The sequence below is a fragment of the Phoca vitulina genome, unplaced genomic scaffold, assembly GCF_004348235.1.
Source record: "Phoca vitulina isolate PV1807 unplaced genomic scaffold, GSC_HSeal_1.0 scaffold19, whole genome shotgun sequence".
In the NCBI taxonomy this organism is placed as follows: domain Eukaryota; kingdom Metazoa; phylum Chordata; class Mammalia; order Carnivora; family Phocidae; genus Phoca; species Phoca vitulina.
Genome location: NW_022589722.1, coordinates 10691841 through 10709139, shown reverse-complemented (window position 1 = coordinate 10709139; position 17299 = coordinate 10691841).

Genomic DNA, 17299 nt, shown 5'->3' with positions numbered 1-17299 from the left:
TAGACTACTTATGCCTCCTCTCTGCCAGCCTGTATTTCTTCCCCTGCTTCCAAATAGTAGCTAAACACTTCCCTCCTCCAAAGTCTTTTCCTAGATTAACTAACTCCATTTGGCTTCAAAAATTCTTATTCACCATTGTCTTCATCTCCATTATCCACCATAATTTTTTTCTTATAAAGAACGGTAAAATGCCATTTGTCATTCCTTTAATAATTACGTACTAATTTAGTATTTCATAAATATTAATAGAGCCTCTATTCCATTCCAGGTACTGTGATAGTTGCTAGAGCTACAGCCTCTGCCCTCAAACAGCTCATAGTCAGTGGGGGAGGATTTATCTTCTCCTGGGCTTTGTACAGAGAAGTTTTTGTCTGGAGCTTAAATTTAAAAATGTAAATAGTCAAAAAATATACCTTTATAGAAAGATTTATAACTATTTTGGGAAACAATATAGTTTTACAATTTCAGTAGGGACTTCTTCCCATTCCTGATAGATTACGTATGCTATAAATTTAGCACTCTGGCCTTGTTATATGCCTACAACATAACTTCTACAGCAGAACCTTCTCAGCTCCCCTACACACACTCTATGTTGCAATAAGACTGAATTAGTTTATTTTCCCATTTCTAAAATGCAACTGATGATTATAAGGCATACCATCAATTAAATAACATTTTAGACAACAAAAGATACAACTATAGTATATTCAGATAGTAATCGTATGACACATGCCAATTATACCAAATTGGATATGTTAAAACGGAAGGAGGAAGTAGGGAGGATGAAGTGTACATCTTAAGTTCAAAGATACACAGTGTTTGTTGCTCTCAGAAAATGTTTTGCATGTCCCAGGCTCTAAATATTTGCTTATGTTTTTCCTTCTGTTTGAACATCTCTCGTTTCTCTACCTTTACCTACAACTTATCCAGTTCTTCGGGATACCCTCCTTCCTCTCATGAAAACTGTCCTGATATTGCCAAGCAAATGGGATCTTTTGTTTGTCCATTGGTTCATTCAACAAATATATATTGAATGTCTGCTATGTTTTGTTTTTTTTTTTAAGATTTTATTTATTTATTTGAGAGAGAGAGAGAGAGAAAGATCGCGCCCATGCACACAAGCAGGGGGGAGGGGCCGAGGGAGAGGGAGAAGCAGACTCCTCCTTGAGCAGGGAGCCTGACGTAGAGCCCCGGGACCCTGAGATCATGACCTGAGCCAAAGGCAGGCGCTTAGCCAACTGAGACACCCAGGTGCCCTTGTTTTAGGCACTGTTCTAGGCATCAAGGATTAAATGGAAGACAAGACAAACAGACATAGTTTTGCCTTCTCTGGAGCTTATATTCTACATAGGGAGACAAATAAAAATGAAATAATCATAAACTGTAATAAGTACTACGAAGAAAAACAACAATAAACAAGAAGCTGAGATAAATTATAGAGAGAAGTCTCCTCGATGATGGGTGGCCAAGGAAGGCCTCTACAAAGAGGTGAAACCATAAGCTGAGACCTCAAAGGAGAGGAGAAATTGTCCATATTGTGTAGGGGGAAGAGCATTCCAGGTTCAAGAAATAGCATGTGCAAAAGCCATGAGGTGGGGTTGAGTTTGATGTGTTTAAGGAATAGACCTTGCCTTCCTTTGAACCTCCAGAGCATTTTATATCTTCCTTTGGGGTTTACACTAGTCTCCCTTGATCCTAGTTCTTGTTATCATTTTCTTATTCTCATTCCCATGCCTTATGAATTAGTAAATTCTTGAGGGCAAGGATCGAGTCTAATTTATCTATGTGTTCCTTTACAGTGCCCAGGACAGTATTGTGCACAAATTAGATGCTCAGTAACTAATTTTTTAATTCCATGAGACTACAAATTTGGGAAAATTTACTGAGTCCATTATATAATTTTTTACTAACCTACATTTTAATAGAATACTTTGGGTTTTTACCAAATGTTGCTATACCAGCCATATTAAATTCTTGACAGCATTTGCTGTAAAATGTTATTGAGAACATTATTCAGTATATTACCTAATGTACCCTCTGTAAGTTCCTTTTGGAATTCAGAGCGAGCAAAATTTTACTTCTGAACTAGTTTGCCTCTTCCCTTCTCAAACCAAGATTTATATAATGGATTATGTTTCACCTTACTGTTATTAGAGCTAAAAAATTAAAAATGAATCCAACTATTTAATTTGAACAATTAAAACAATATGTTTATCTGCATGATTCTAATAGTTGTATTTTTCTCAGATTCTGACTTCTCTCCTTAAAATGAATAATACCACAGTTTGCCACGTGCTGTGCCAAGCGCTTTACATGAATAATCTCATTTAATCTTTACAATAATCTTGAGTTTTACAGATGAAAAACTGAGGTTTCAAATAATGTCAAACAGACTGTAGGTCCTCGAGCTTTTACAGAATCCAGGCAGTCTGACTGTTCCACTGGGCTATATTTTAATATCATATGGGGTATTAATGTAAGTCTCTTAGACTAATTTTGGGAAAGAAAAGGAGAAAAATATTTGTGTATGCTTACATGTACATATGTATATTTACATAAGTATATGTAATTGAATTAAAATATAATTGAAGTTTTAATTGAATTAAGAAATGAAATACAGTGTTGATGACCTATCTCACACACCATTATATTCGGTGGTCATAATGAAATATACCAAAAGTCCACTAACCCTTTGATTATTTGGTATAGGTGAGTAGGAGGACCTAAATGACAGAGAAATTTTTTATGCAGTTTGAATACACAATTAAATTTAGGATGTTAGAAATTTTATTTCAAAATGTCATCAGAACATGAGTTCGGATAAAGAATCCCGCAAACTTTCAAGTTCAAAACATGGCCCAGCACGCTGCAACAAATTTCAGAGTAGGAGTTCCCAGCTGCGCTGCAGTAAAATTCTCTTAGATAACATTTGCCATATTTTAATATAAGATTGGTTCCCATCAGGGAATTGGATCATGGGTTCCTGGCTTTCAAACACTCCAGTTGAGCTCATCAGGAGAACTTTACACTTAAATACTGCATTCTCTGTCACCCAAGATTGCTTTTGCATTTTTATAGAAATATTTATAGACAGAAAGGAATTATTGGCATTTATTCCCAAGGCAAACGCTATCTTTTAGGGCAGTATTGAAGGCTATCTTTTTTTCATTCAGGACAAGAGTTTACATGGGCACTAGTAAGATAATGGGGCTATTAATATATTGAGAACTGAAAAAAATTGCCAGCAAAATTTGTTTCCCTTCACCAAAGCTACAGAGGCGAGAAAGCTCAGTAGGAGAACCTGTTCCAGGAACAAACAAAGCCACAGAAGGAAATCCTCTCAGGGCATTAGGACTCCTTTAGTGAGAGCAATAGCTTTTCATTTGCAGAAAGAACAGGTGTTTCCCCAGGAAAACAAAAAAAACAAAAAAAAACACCAAAACGGCAGAGTCACCTTGCTGAGCCAATATATGATGAAACTGGAGAATAACTCAAGACAAAGGTAGAATACCCACACATCTAGTGCAGGGTATATTTTGCTTATCTGTCACTAAAATCGTTTATCTGTTACTAAGCTTACCTGATAATATTATTGGGAGCTCAGGGAGGGGGAAAGAATTGTTTGCAACTGAGATGAAAATATCACTCTTTTCTCTTTCATTTTGGAAGGATTAATGGAAAAGGCACAAATTGACTCCACCATATCATTAAAGTGGTCAGGAATCGAATGAACGAATTCTAGTATGGCTAAGGGCAGCGGAAAAAATATGCTCTCTAAAGATAAGAAAATGACCTGCATGAGATGGTTGCAAAAGGACTCAGAGATCTAAGGGGCCGAATGTGCGCACAAGTCAGCACCACCAAGGGCTGCACAAGCCAGGCACGTGCTGTCAGAACAAAGGGCTGCCATGCAGGAATTCCAGGATGGTTTTGCCCATTGTCAACTCTGTTGTTAATGGGGTGGGGGCTGAGGGAGTAACCAATTGATTATTTCTAAATATTTCTCCTGCAGCAAGCTTTCAACAAGTTGCTTTAACACCACCAACTCAATGTGGTGAGTCTTTCAAAACCTCATTCATTATTCTATCAGTCAACTGATATTTACTGGGTGCCCGCTAACTGCCAGGCACTGTGCTGGGCTGAGAGGATACAGGGGTAAATAAAGGAAGGAATTTAGAGAAGGGGATGGTGTTAGCAGGTCTCAGAATTGTTTCGTACTGCTCAAACCCCCAAGAGCTTGTTTGACAAGAGACTCCTTAGCTTCTCATGGAACATTTTAAGGACCTGGATTGTGAATTGGGACTCCATTCCTCATAAACACACGCTATGGAGCTTGAGTCACAGATCAGAAGACTCCTCGGGAATACAGATTTACAGCAAAGAGAGCTAGATTTGTTTGTAAAATAGTACCTTCTCCAAAGACACTTCTATTCATTTCTCTTTAAATCAATCCCTCCCCCCACGGATATCCCATATCTCCCCTTCAGCTAAGAATTCTGCTTAGTCCACTTATACTTATTTTCTCATCTACATCTCTGATTCTTTTACATCTGGGTAGCCTGGGAGGTAAAGAGACCTGGGTTCGAATTATAACTCAGCTGCTAGCTGTGTGTATCAAACAAGTTGCTTATCATTTCTGTGTTTCAAATTCCTCATCAATAAAATAAGGGCAATAATAACACTTGTCTTACAGGATTATTATGAAAATAAAACGAGATAATATATGCAAAACAGCTAGCCCAATTAGTTATGGTTAACATAACGATTATATCCTGAAAGTATCTGCTCTCATATCCAAGTGGCATATAATCTTCTTGAGTTCTGCAAGTCTCATTTTTTGTCCCAATATTGTTTTGTTTTAATATGTAACTCATAGTCTAAAACTAATATAATAGCATTATGGAAAATTTGAAAATTAGAAGGAAAGAAGCAATAACTCTTAAACTCTCCTAATACAATCATTAAAAATTAAAATTAGGGCGCCTGGGTGGCTCAGTTGGTTAAGCGACTGCCTTCGGCTCAGGTCATGATCCTGGAGTCCCTGGATCGAGTCCCGCATCGGGCTCCCTGCCCGGCAGGGAGTCTGCTTCTCCCTCTGACCCTCCCCCCTCTCGTGTACTCGCTCTCTCTCATTCTCTCTCTCTCAAATAAATAAATAAAATCTTTAAAAAAATAAAAAATAAAAATAAAATAAAATAAAAAAATTAAAATTAAAATTATTCCTGATACTACATTTACAGGTATCTGCTTATATGACATCTAGCTGGAATTGAAAGAAAAAAAGTACTGCTAAGCATGGCCTCCTTTGGTTTTATATGCATTGCTCTGTTGCTACGGGATGTGAAAGCCGGATTGCTTACTGTGCAGGATGATTCTGGCTCATGGCAACTAGTGGGTAAAGAGCTGAAAAAACACCTTTATGTCTCTCTACTCTGAAAATACATAAGACCATGAGGTGCTTTTGTTGTTGTTATCTGTTTTGTTTTGTTTTGTTTTAAGAGGACTCAATTTGGAAAGGCTAGAATTTCCTAAAAGCTTGCATTTCTCCCAACACTCCTGTGTAAAGGCTTCTAATTGCATGACTAGACAAAAGAAGCCACAGACAAGCCTTGTGCTTTTAAATGGTCACGTTAAATTATAGCTTGGAATAAAGGAATAATAAGGAACCAGTGTCTTTGCAAAACTACGTACTCTTCTCCGGATTTACTAACATTTTGTCTGTTACTTTGAATCAGAATATGGAGGAATTTGCGATTACATCATTCTCTTCTTCAGCAAGGTGCCAGTCATTTTCTGTTGTTTATCTGTCAAATATGTGTTGAAAAAAATTTTTAAATAATTTTATTTTATGAGCCCCTTTTGGGAACCTCAAAAACCTGAATTACCTGGGACGGTAGAGTTACTTCTTCAAGTAAAAACTAGGATTGCAAACAAAATTTCAGAATTATGGTGCGCATGCAGTGTTTGGCAACACATCTGGTTTTTCTGCTTTGATGAAGAAAGAAGCTCAACACATCACCATGAGTCACGGCTTTCTACATCACCTCGCGTAGGCATCAAAGCCCTTGCCAGTAGAGCTGAAGAAGTTTGCTTATTGCTGCAGAAGTCATCAATTTCTCCAGCCCTTTTGACTCACAGGGATTTAAAGAGATTTTTGTCAACAAATGGAAGCAGAATATGAAGTTATTCATTGAAATTCACTCCTAAAATAATCCCATAGGAAAGAAGTCATTTGTGGCTTTGATATATTTGATCATGTGAATAAGGTAAGGCTTTTTTTGGCATGAGACCCTGAGGATGACATTTTGAAACCCCGCCCCCCCAACACACAGAGAACCCCGAAAGTTCTTTTGGCCAAGTTATTAATATGGGAGAAGGGATTGGAAACAGACATATACTGTTGTCTGCATGTTGCCCCTTTCCCATACTGGAGGAGAGTCTCCTGGCTCCGTTCAAGAGTGATGAAACTAGACAATTTCTCACAAGGTAGAACGTACAGATAACTGGAAACACTACAGAACTTCTCCAAAGGTTAGTTATGCTCATTGGATTTTAAAATTGAAATTGAGGGGCGCCTGGGTGGCTCAAATGGTTAAGCGTCTGCCTTCGGCTCAGGTCATGATCCCAGGGTCCTGGGATCGAGCCCCACATCATACTCCTGGCTCAACGGGGAGCCTGCTTCTCCCTCTCCCTCTGCCTCTCCCCCTGCTCATGCTCTCTCTCTCTCTGTATCTCTGTGTCTCAAATGAATAAATAAAATCTTAAAAAAAAATAAAATAAAATTGAAATGGATTTTAACCATGTTCTTACTGACATATGTATCACTGATAATGCAGACCTTGCAAAAAAGACTAAATTCACTGACCTGAAGACAGAGGAAATGATACAACTATTAGCTTGAAGAGTTATAGAAAAATCCAGTATGTCTTGACATAAACCTATCCATTTTCTACAGCCCACTTTGTTAATCGGGGCTTTCTTTCACTTGTTGCTATCAAAATTAAGAGTCAAAATTGATAGGATGTCATTAACAACAAATATATTGTGATGTAAAGGCTACTCCAAAATTTCTTCTCAAGTCAAATGATGGCAGCCGTGTGTCATTTAAATTTGCTTTGGGGAAGAATTTAAATTTTGGTTTTATGTTGCACACTGCATTTATTTCAATTACTTCATTTCTGTGAATAAACAAGAGTGAGAGATGGAAGAATTTTTATAAGTTTTTTCTATGTGAAGGGAATCAATTTCCAACGCAGTAAAATATTCTGCCAAATTTGAGGGGCTACTGATGTGCGTTTTTGTAGAAAATTATCCTTTTCCATCAGATCAAAGAGGTGAGAATGGTTCCCCCCCTCCAAAAAATGGATCTAATACAACCACTTCATTTTACAGTGAGTAAGTGGAGACTCCAGAAGTGAATTATTTGTCCAAGGTCGCACAGCTATTAAGTGTTAAAAATGCAATTTGAGCCTAGATCTCCGAGGCCACTATACTATGCTGCCATTATGTTTCTTCAGTGGGACATCCCACAGTCATACAAGAAGGTTCTTTGGAACCAAACCAAACCTAACCTAACCAAATCAAAACAAACCAAAACAAAAAATAAACACAACAACAACAACAAACCTCTGTGAAAATGAAAGCTTTTGTTCCAAAGGCCTTACTACCAGACTTTCCCAACCTTGACTTCCTACCTGTCTAGACCTGCACTGATCGTCAGCTGCTTGGAAAATCCATCTGCCACCTACCCCATCTTGTTCCTGCTTGTTTTTCTTCTTTGATGACATGTCTTGGTTTCAAATCTACTAGCAGACTTAACCATCTTAAAAAAATAGCCCCAGACTTCACCCAGGTGTGTCTCTATTCTCTAGATTCAAACCCTGGTTTTTCCTGTTGTGTCATTTTGCCATTGTCTGAACTCTGTCTGTAACACTGCCTTAGTCCATTCGGGCTGCTCTAACAGAATAACATAAACTGGGCGGCTTATAAACAACAGAAATTTATTTCGCACAGTTCTGGTGGCTGGAAGTCCAAGATAAAGGGACCGACAGACTCAGTGTCTAGTGAGAGCCCAGTTTTTGGTTCATAGTCAGACATCTTCTGGCTGTCTTCAGAGGGCAGAAAGGATGAGGGAGTTCTCTGGGTCTCTTTCATAAGAGCATTAAACCCATTCATGAAGGCTTCACTCTCATGATCTAGTCGCTTACCAAAAGTCTTACCTCCTGGGGTGCCCGGGTGGCTCAGTCGTTAAGCGTCTGCCTTCGGCTCAGGTCATGATCCCAGGGTCCTGGGATCGAGCCCCGCATTGGGCTCTCTGCTAGGTGGGAAGCCTGCTTCTCCCTCTCCCGCTCCCCCTGCTTGTGTTCCCTCTCTCGCTGTGTCTCTCTCTGTCAAATAAATAAATAAAATCTTTAAAAAACAAAGTCTCACTAGGCCTAATACCGTCGCATTGGGGATTAGGATGTAACATATGAATTTGAGGAGGGGGGGAGATGTAAACATTCAGTCTATAGCAAACAGCTTTTACTAGAGTTTAGTGAATTCTGTAGTGGATATCTTACGGCAGTATGCTGAAATGGACCCTTTGCTTGAAGAAGAAAAAAAGATGGAAATGTTAATTTAAAGCCTTTTCATCTTCAAGTATATGAAAGTCATGTATTTTTCTCATTTAATTTAATGAAGTATCTTTTTTGTAATATGAATTATTTTGAGTTCAAGAACTTTTCTTAAGTTGCTAATCAAAACAGAGTTGAAATTTGGACTCTCAATCTGTAGTTCCTATCTGCCACTTTGAAGATGAGGTAGACCATCTGAATTGAGTCTGCTTCTAGTACAGGAACAAAATCATAGTAACATTAGCCATCAGTATCAGTATCAGTATGGTAGTGAGAGCTGTAGAAGCATGCCTCTAGTCCCTACAACCACTCCGCAAAGTAGAAGGTGTTATCTCAATTTATAGATGAGAAAACCGAGGTCAAACAGGTTGACTCATTAAGAGTATATACTGTTAAGAAATGGTAGGGTCATGCTCTCCAGGTCATGATCTCAGGGTCATGAGATCGAGCCCCGTGTCCGGCTCTGTGCTGGGTGTGGAGCCTGCTTAAGAGTCTCTCTCTCCCTCTCCTTTTGCCCCTCCCCCCCACAAAAGTGGCAGAGCCACTTATTATTATGTTACCAAGAGTAAATATTTTTTTTAAAGATTTTATTTATTTATTTGAGAGAGAGAGTGAGTGAGAGAGAGAGAGCACGAGCAGGGGCAGAGGGAGAGAAAGAAGCAGACTCCCCACTGAGCAGGGAGCCTGATGCAGGGCTGGTTCCCAGGACCCTGGGATCATGACCTGAGCTGAAGCCAGATGCTTAACTGACTGAGCCCCCCAGGCGCCCCCAGAGTAAATATTTTTTAAAAAATTCATACCAAGCCCAATTTTTAGACACAACCTCTCTTATCACTAATAGATGGATGTAGTTTAGAGGTAGTTCAGGAAAAGCGTGTGCCTACTGCTGGGAACCCCAAACACTTATGTTGGCCCCCAGTCCAATTTCCAGCCTCTGCAAATGGGAACCCCTGAGGCTGGAACAGCAGGAGGTGAAGTCAAGGCAGGGGACTTGAAAGGATGAACTGAAACAGAAGCCCTATCTAGAAAGTCAACAGTATCCAGGGCAAAATATGGCAGAGGCAGCCTCACGTCGTGCAGACCCAGCTGCCTGAAAGCATGGTGGTCACCAGCAATGGAGAAGAGTAATTAAAGGCTGCCGGTGGCCAGTGACTGGGCAGGAGCACAGGGAGGCACCCGTCCCGCAGCAGCCCCCAGACACACTCTGGGGAAGATTTTACAGAGAGGTGGGGAGGGCCCACGAAACACAATTCACGGAGGGTTGGACAGCCGGCAAATAGGTTAATCATGAAGACAACAGGAACAAGTGTTTATGATAATGGTAAGTTGAGAACATGATAGAAAACTACTTGTAAACTATTAAAACATATATGAACATGAAATAAAGCCTGGAAAGAAATATTTCAACACGATAAAAGTCACTGCGTTGTGACTGAAGAGGTATGGGTGATTTTCTTCCTTTTCTAAACCTTTTGTAATATCGTTAGAATTTTTAAAGTTTTTACCAAAAAAAATAGTGGGTGAAGAAAACATTTCATCAACATTTTTAGATTCTATAAGAAAAAGAGAAAGTTCTTAAAAACATTAATGATTTTTTCTTCCATTCTTCTTAATCATCTTTTCAAAGTCTACCTCAATCTGCCTCTCATTCCAATTTGTTGTGTGTTTCAAATGAGACAGATTGCACCCCCTCAGGCTCAGTTATGACGTAGTGTGAGCCTGTTATGTTTACTGGCTTAGGTGTCACTGGGCGAGCCATACAAACATGCCTAACTCTGAGTTGGAAGTACATGACTTGCAAAAAAAAAAAAGCTGAGGCATCCAATTTATAAGACCGCAGAAGGCATGAATCAGATACAAAAGGACAGACAGTGTTTCTCAGGTGAAGAAATTAAAAAAAAACTTAGATGCCAAACATTGGGATTGAGGTTGTTTTATTTTATTTTATGTTATTTTGATTTAAATTTTACTTAGTTAACATAGAGTGCAATATTGATTTCTGGAGTAGAATTCAGTGATTGATCACTTACATAAAACACCCAGTGCTCATCACAAAAAGTGCTGTCCTTAATACCCTTCAGCCATCTATCCCATCCCCCTACCCATCTCCCTCCATCAACTTTCAGTTTGTTCTCTATCATTAAATGTCTCTTATGGTTTATTTCCCTCTCTCCCTTTCCCTGCCCCTTCCCATATGTTCATCTGTTTTGTTTCTTAAATTCCACATATGAGTGAGATCATATGATATTTGTCTTTCTCTGACTTATTTCACTTAGCATAATACACTCTAGTTCTATCCACATCATTGCAAATGGCTAGATATCATTCTTTTTTTTAAGATTTATTTATTTATTTGAGAGAGAAAGAGAGTGAGAGAGAGAATGAGTAGGGAGAGCGGGAGAGGGAGAGGGAGAAGCAGAGTCCCCGGATGAGCAGAGAGCCTGATACAGGGCTGGATCCCAGGATGCTGGGATCATGACTTGAGCTGAAGGCAGACACTTAACCGACTGAGCCACCCAGGTGCCCTCATTCTTTTTTTTTTTTTTTAAAGACTTATTTATTTATTTGAGAGAGAATGAGAGAGCACAAGCAGACGGAGGAATAGAGGGAGAAGGAGAAGCAGGCTCCCTGCTGAGCGGGGAGCCCAATGTGGGGCTCGATCCCAGGACCCTGAGATCATGACTTGAGCTGAAGGCATACACTTAACTAACTGAGCCACCCAGGGGCCCTGAGGTTGTTTGAGATGAAGAAGTTGGAAACTTGATTCTAGGAAAAGGAAATAGATTACTTCACATTTATGGGCTTACGAGATAAACAAAAATTAAATTTATCTCCAAAGATTATTTTAAAGTAAATTTGTTAAGGATTTATAGCATATCTCTATTGTGAAATAAAATGTTTAACCTTTCTAATGAAAGTTTAGTACTGATCTTAATCTTGCTATACATAAACACTAGACCCAAATTTTATGTGACTCTGCAGACATAACTATGTCATTAATTCTTCAACAATAAGGGCCTAAGCAGTGAACCAAATTTAGATTTGGTAATTTAAAATTTTAGTTTTCGTAGTACCGCCTTGCATCCAAGATTCATAAAGAATGGCATAGTCCATTTACAATTTGGCAAAGGATTAGAGGTTATTTCAAAATGTCCTGATTTCTTTTTTCCATTATCTGTTTAAAAAACCACTCGTATAAAGAGAGACACCTGGGGGCACCTGGGTGGCTCAGTCAGTTGAGCATCTGACTCTTAACTTCAGCTCAGCTCCTGATCTCAGGATTGTGAGATTGAGCCCCGCGGCATCAAGCCCCATGTGGAGCCCCATGTCAGGCTCTGTGCTCTCCTTCTGCCCCACCCCTCCTTCCTCTCTAAAAAAAAAAAAAAGAGAGAGAGAGAGAGAGACACCTGCCTTTTGTCTCTATGCATAATAGATTCATTGTTTTTTGAAACCAGATTACCATTAATAACGAATTACTATTAATAAACAATAGGCATTTAAAATAAATGTATCAAAAGCTATAGAAGGAGTAGAGATAATCTGCCTACCCTGCACATTCTGCCTAGTGCTAGAATATTGGGTCAAACTACATGTTGTGCATTCTGAGGCCAGGGATTACCACTTAATCCACCTCCTTGATAGCACTCAATGCTAGATTCCTAATTAGTCACCAATCAGTACTTGTTGACTTTTATAAGCCGTATTACTTGCCTATTCCCTCGACTTCTTCCAGCTAGAGGTCCTCCTCTTCCTCTGAGCAGCATATTCGGACTATATTTATCTTATGCCCTTAGTTTTTCTGAGTTATGAGGACAGAGACATTGTCTGTTATCCTTCTATTCCTTACAGTGCCTGGTACATGTGGACACCAAACAGGTATTGGCTGGAGGAATATTTAAATGAAATGATGTTTGAAAAGTAAGTAAGAGGGTTGGAGGACTACTTCTAACTCCATACCCTAAAATTGCTTGAGTATCTCTGATAAAATACATTGAGGTTTATATTTGTACTTGTAAATATAAAGTATAGAAAGTAGATAAATAAGAATCTGTACTCATGTGTTTTGCTCCCCTTACAAGGAAATCTTTACACATCACAAACTACATGTGTTTTATTCATGATGCTATTACTGGCCCTTCACATTCTGAATGTGAAGTAATACTTATGACGAATAATACGCTAGGATATAAGCCATCTAATTTTTTTCTAAATGGGGCTGCTAATCTTCTAGCAAAAATGTTTGTCTCCAGTCCTTTTTTTCTAAATATTGTGGTTCCTCTTAGAAAACAGATTATTTCTCTTGAGCATTATAAACTTAGATCTCTGCCTTCCTAGATGCATTTTCATCAAAGTATTTTTCCATGACTTTTATAGTCATGGTGTGCGAGAGTGGAAGGAAGAACATTAACATTTTTTCATTGCCAGTTAAGTGGAAAGTACTGTATTAGGCAACTTTATATTTGGTGCCTTGGTCAATCCTCATGAAAGAGCCTTTGAGTATGCCATTTTACATATGAAGAAACCAAAGCTTAGAAAGATTAACCCTCTTTCTCATTGTCTTATAACCAACAGTAGAGCTATGATTTAAACCTGGGTTCACTTCACTTTGAATCCTATAGTCTTTCTTTTTTTTTTTAAATAAATAAAAATAAAACTATTTATTTAAGCAATCTCTACACCCAGTGTGGGGCTTGAAGTCACGACCCTGACATCAAGAGTTGTACGCTCAAAAAAAAAAAAAAAAAAAAAAAAAGAGTTGTACGCTCCTCCAACTGAGCCAGCCAGGCACCCCTGAATCCTATAGTCTTTCTACTGGATCTGTGAACATTAATGCAAAGTAAGAGAAGGCTGGAATATTTTATTTCACTCTACCTAATAGTGGATAGAAGGTAGTAAAGGAAGGAAGCATAAATGTACACACAGAGGTACCTGCCTAATAATTGGTTTGTTTAAGGTGATTTGAATTATCCAAAGATGTAAAATATCATTTTGAACAGGCTACATTATTACGGTTTTTTATCATTATGAAAAAATTATCTTTTAAACAACAAAAGCAGCTTTTGTAAAATGTCTTTGATTTTCTAGGTGTGTAAGAGTTAAAACTGAAACATTTAGCACTTCTGATGCCTTCCAATCAAACCAGAATTTGAAGATAGGTTAATTGTTATAAGCTCTAGAAAGCCATTCTAACTGTGATCTACCTAATGACTTTCAGGGTGCCCAAAGAACCAGAATGTCCTGACCAGTGGCAAGCTTCTTTCTGCCTAGAGGGAAAGTACCTTTAATTGCTTCTTTCTGCCTAGAGGGGAAAGTACCTTTAATTGCTGACTCAGCCAGTATAGCATGTGATTCTTAATCTAGGGGTTGTGAGTTCAAGTCCCACATTGGATGTGGAGCCTACTTTTAAAAATAATTAATTAATTAAAAAATAACTGCACCGACGATCAACAAAAAAACCCAAAAATATTTATAAGTAAACATAGAAATGAATAATATTTCAAACTTTTTGGATTCTTTTCACATTGAGAAGGTGGAAAGAGAAGAGAGCTGATGGGGCGCCTGGGTGGTACAGTTAGTTGAGGTTGAGCATCGGACTCCTGGTTTCAGCTCAGGTTGTGATCTCGAGGTGGTGAGGTCGAGGGGACGTGGAGCCCTGTTTTGAGCTCCCAGCTCAGATGGGAGTCTGCTTAAGACTCTCTCCCTCTCCCTTGCCCTTCCCCCGCCCCCCGTGCATGTTTGTGCTCTCTCCCTCTTTCAAATAAATAAATAAATCTTTTTAAAAAGAGAGAGAAAGGGAGCTGACATTTACTGAATACTACAGTCTGCTTTGAAGAGATGTTTTGGATTCACCAGGTCAATATTTTATATAGGGTCAAGCAGATATGAGACATGGCTCATTCAGTAATGCCCACTGCTACACTCTTTTTTACCATGGGGAGCAATCTGTCAAGAAAAATATGATCTTGATTGTGGCTTTTGTTAACATCTCCTATAAGCCTGTGGCTAGAAACCACCTATGGGTTAAATGGTGTGACTTCTTTTTTTTTTTTTTTTAAGATTTTATTTATTCATTCGAGACGCAGAGATACAGAGAGAGAGAGAGAGAGAGAGCAGGGGGAGAAGCAGAGGGAGAAGCAGGATCCCCGCTGAGCCAGGAGCCGGACTTGGGGCTCGATCCTAGGACTCTGGGATCATGACCCGAGTCGAAGGCAGACGCTTAACCATCTGAGCCACCCAGGCGCCCCAAATGGTGTGACTTCTATATAGATAAAACATTTATAACAATGTTGAAAAATTCAGACTCGTACAGATAGGTAAGATAGTAGTTTCAAATGCCATTAAACAGGACAGTTTTTGGGATCACATTTGCTCTCTCTCTCTTTAACAGTGTTATTTAGGTACAATTAACATATAATGAATGGCACATATTTAAAGCATACAATTTGATGTTTTCCCATATGTGTACACTGATGAAGCCATCACCACAATAAAGGAAAAAAGAACATATTTATCATCCCCATGAGTGTCCTCATGCTTTTTTTAATCCTTCCCTCCCCCAGACTCAGGCAACCACTCACCTGCTTTTTGTCACTATAGATTAGTTTGCATTTCCTATAATTTTACAAAAATGGAACCATACAGTGTGTGCATTCTTTTTGATCTGGCTTCTTTTACTCATCATAATTACTCTGGGATTCATCCACATTGTTGCATATGTCAGTAGTTCATTTCTTTTTATTGCCAAGTCCCATGCTGAGCATTAATATACCGCAATTTGTTTATCCATTTATTCATGCATTTCCTGCTCTTCTTGGTTGACCCTGCTCTCCTTACCAAAATTACTTTCTCTGATTTGCAATTTCTGATTACACCCTTTGCATTTACCCAGTTAAGTGGACACCTGTGATTTTGACTGCCCTGAATCCCTTTCCTCTTATATTTGTTAATAGCACCTTCTGTCCCTTGAACAAGCGCATCTCCTCCACTCCAGGTGGTCTGCTGGGACTCTTCTGATTAGAGGATGGATACATATGACTGAGGTTGGACCAATCAGAGTCCTTCCTCAGAATTTTCTGAATGGATTGCCTTTCCCTTGGATTAGGCATTATGAGGGCATGGTCCCAGGGATGTCAGTGAGCATGAAAAGAAGCCTGAGGGAATGAGGTTGGCCCACAGACTGAAGCCCACAGATGAGAGACGAAGTGACTGTGTTCTGAGGCAGACTTCCTAGATCCAGCTGATAATAAAGCCTGCTTATCCCTGACAGTCCACATTTTAATTAAGTGGACAGTAAGATTGCCTTCATTTTTTTTTTTTTTTCTTTTTTGGAGAGAACCTCTCATCCCATACTCTCAGCACATGTGATTCAGGTGAGGCAAACTCCACCTTGGTTTTAAGGGTAGAGCATACGTGGCCCATCACTCAGTTGCCTTGGTCACAGTGACAGTTCATGGATCCAAGCTGGGCTAGTTAGAGCTAATGTTCGTGCTTACTGGGATATTGCTCCCTCTTTTCTGGAAGACTTGAACCAGCAAGTACAGAGCTACAAATATTGCAGCCATCTTTTGACTTAATGGGCAGATGAGCCAGGGCTGCCAAAGGCAGAACCAAAAGGAGAAAAACCAGGTCCCGATGACATTGTGTGGGATGTTGGATAAGATGTCTCTGAAGCCTGCAATACCCCTGGTTTTTGAAGGTCTGTAAACAAAATCCCTTTTCTTTATGTTATTTGAGTGGTTATTCATGTCACTTACATGCAATTTTTGAAAGTTACAGTAGAGATGCTTTACGTTCATTATCTCTTTTAATACAACCTGGCAGGTATGTTACTATCCTAACTTTATATATGGGGAAACTCTTAGTTAAGTAACTTACCAGAATCTTACAGTGGCAAAACTAGGATGCCCATCCAGTTCAACTATTGCAAAGCTCAGTTCCTATGCAATACTGCTTTGGGGCTGGAACGCTGACCTGCTTAGCTTTGTGTTTTTCTCTTCTAGTACATGAAGTTTAACACTGTGAACATCTGTGGCTTCCATATTGCTGAAATAAAAGTATATTTCTAAGACTTAATCCTTCTCTGCCCCTGCTTTTTACCTTTCTTATTGACTTTTTCATTTTTAATTTCTCCTTTTTTTCAATGTTAAATACCAACCATTTGCTCCACTCTCCTCTTCATGGGTGATCCCATGGTCATGCTGACTTGGGCAAGGCAAAGTTACAAAGTTTACTAACAAACTTACCCTTCTGAACTCATAGCTAAAGATTAGGATTACATGTACACAGCAGTCTGATGAACATTCCTAGGAGTAAATCACTGGGGCAAATTTTGAAGATGACAAAATCATAAGGCCTCTGCTATCCCTCCCTTCTCTCATTCTTTAAAAGGATTCTTTAAAGGATTCTTTAAAAGGATGAAAGGCCAGTGATCATTCTGACAAGCCCCTGAGAAAATGGTTAATTGCCACATCCTCTTTTTAACACGCTTAAGAGGGAAAAAACCTTTATTGCCCTAGCTCCCACTTTTCAACAATATTTTTTTTAAAGAGAGAAATTTGTTAAGTCTGAAGATGGCTCCATGTTGTGCTTCATTTTTCAGGAGGCTCAAATCAGCTTTAAATATATTTTATTTGATGAAGAGCCCACCTCTGATCTCTTTCAGGAGGCAGAACATCAATCTAGTT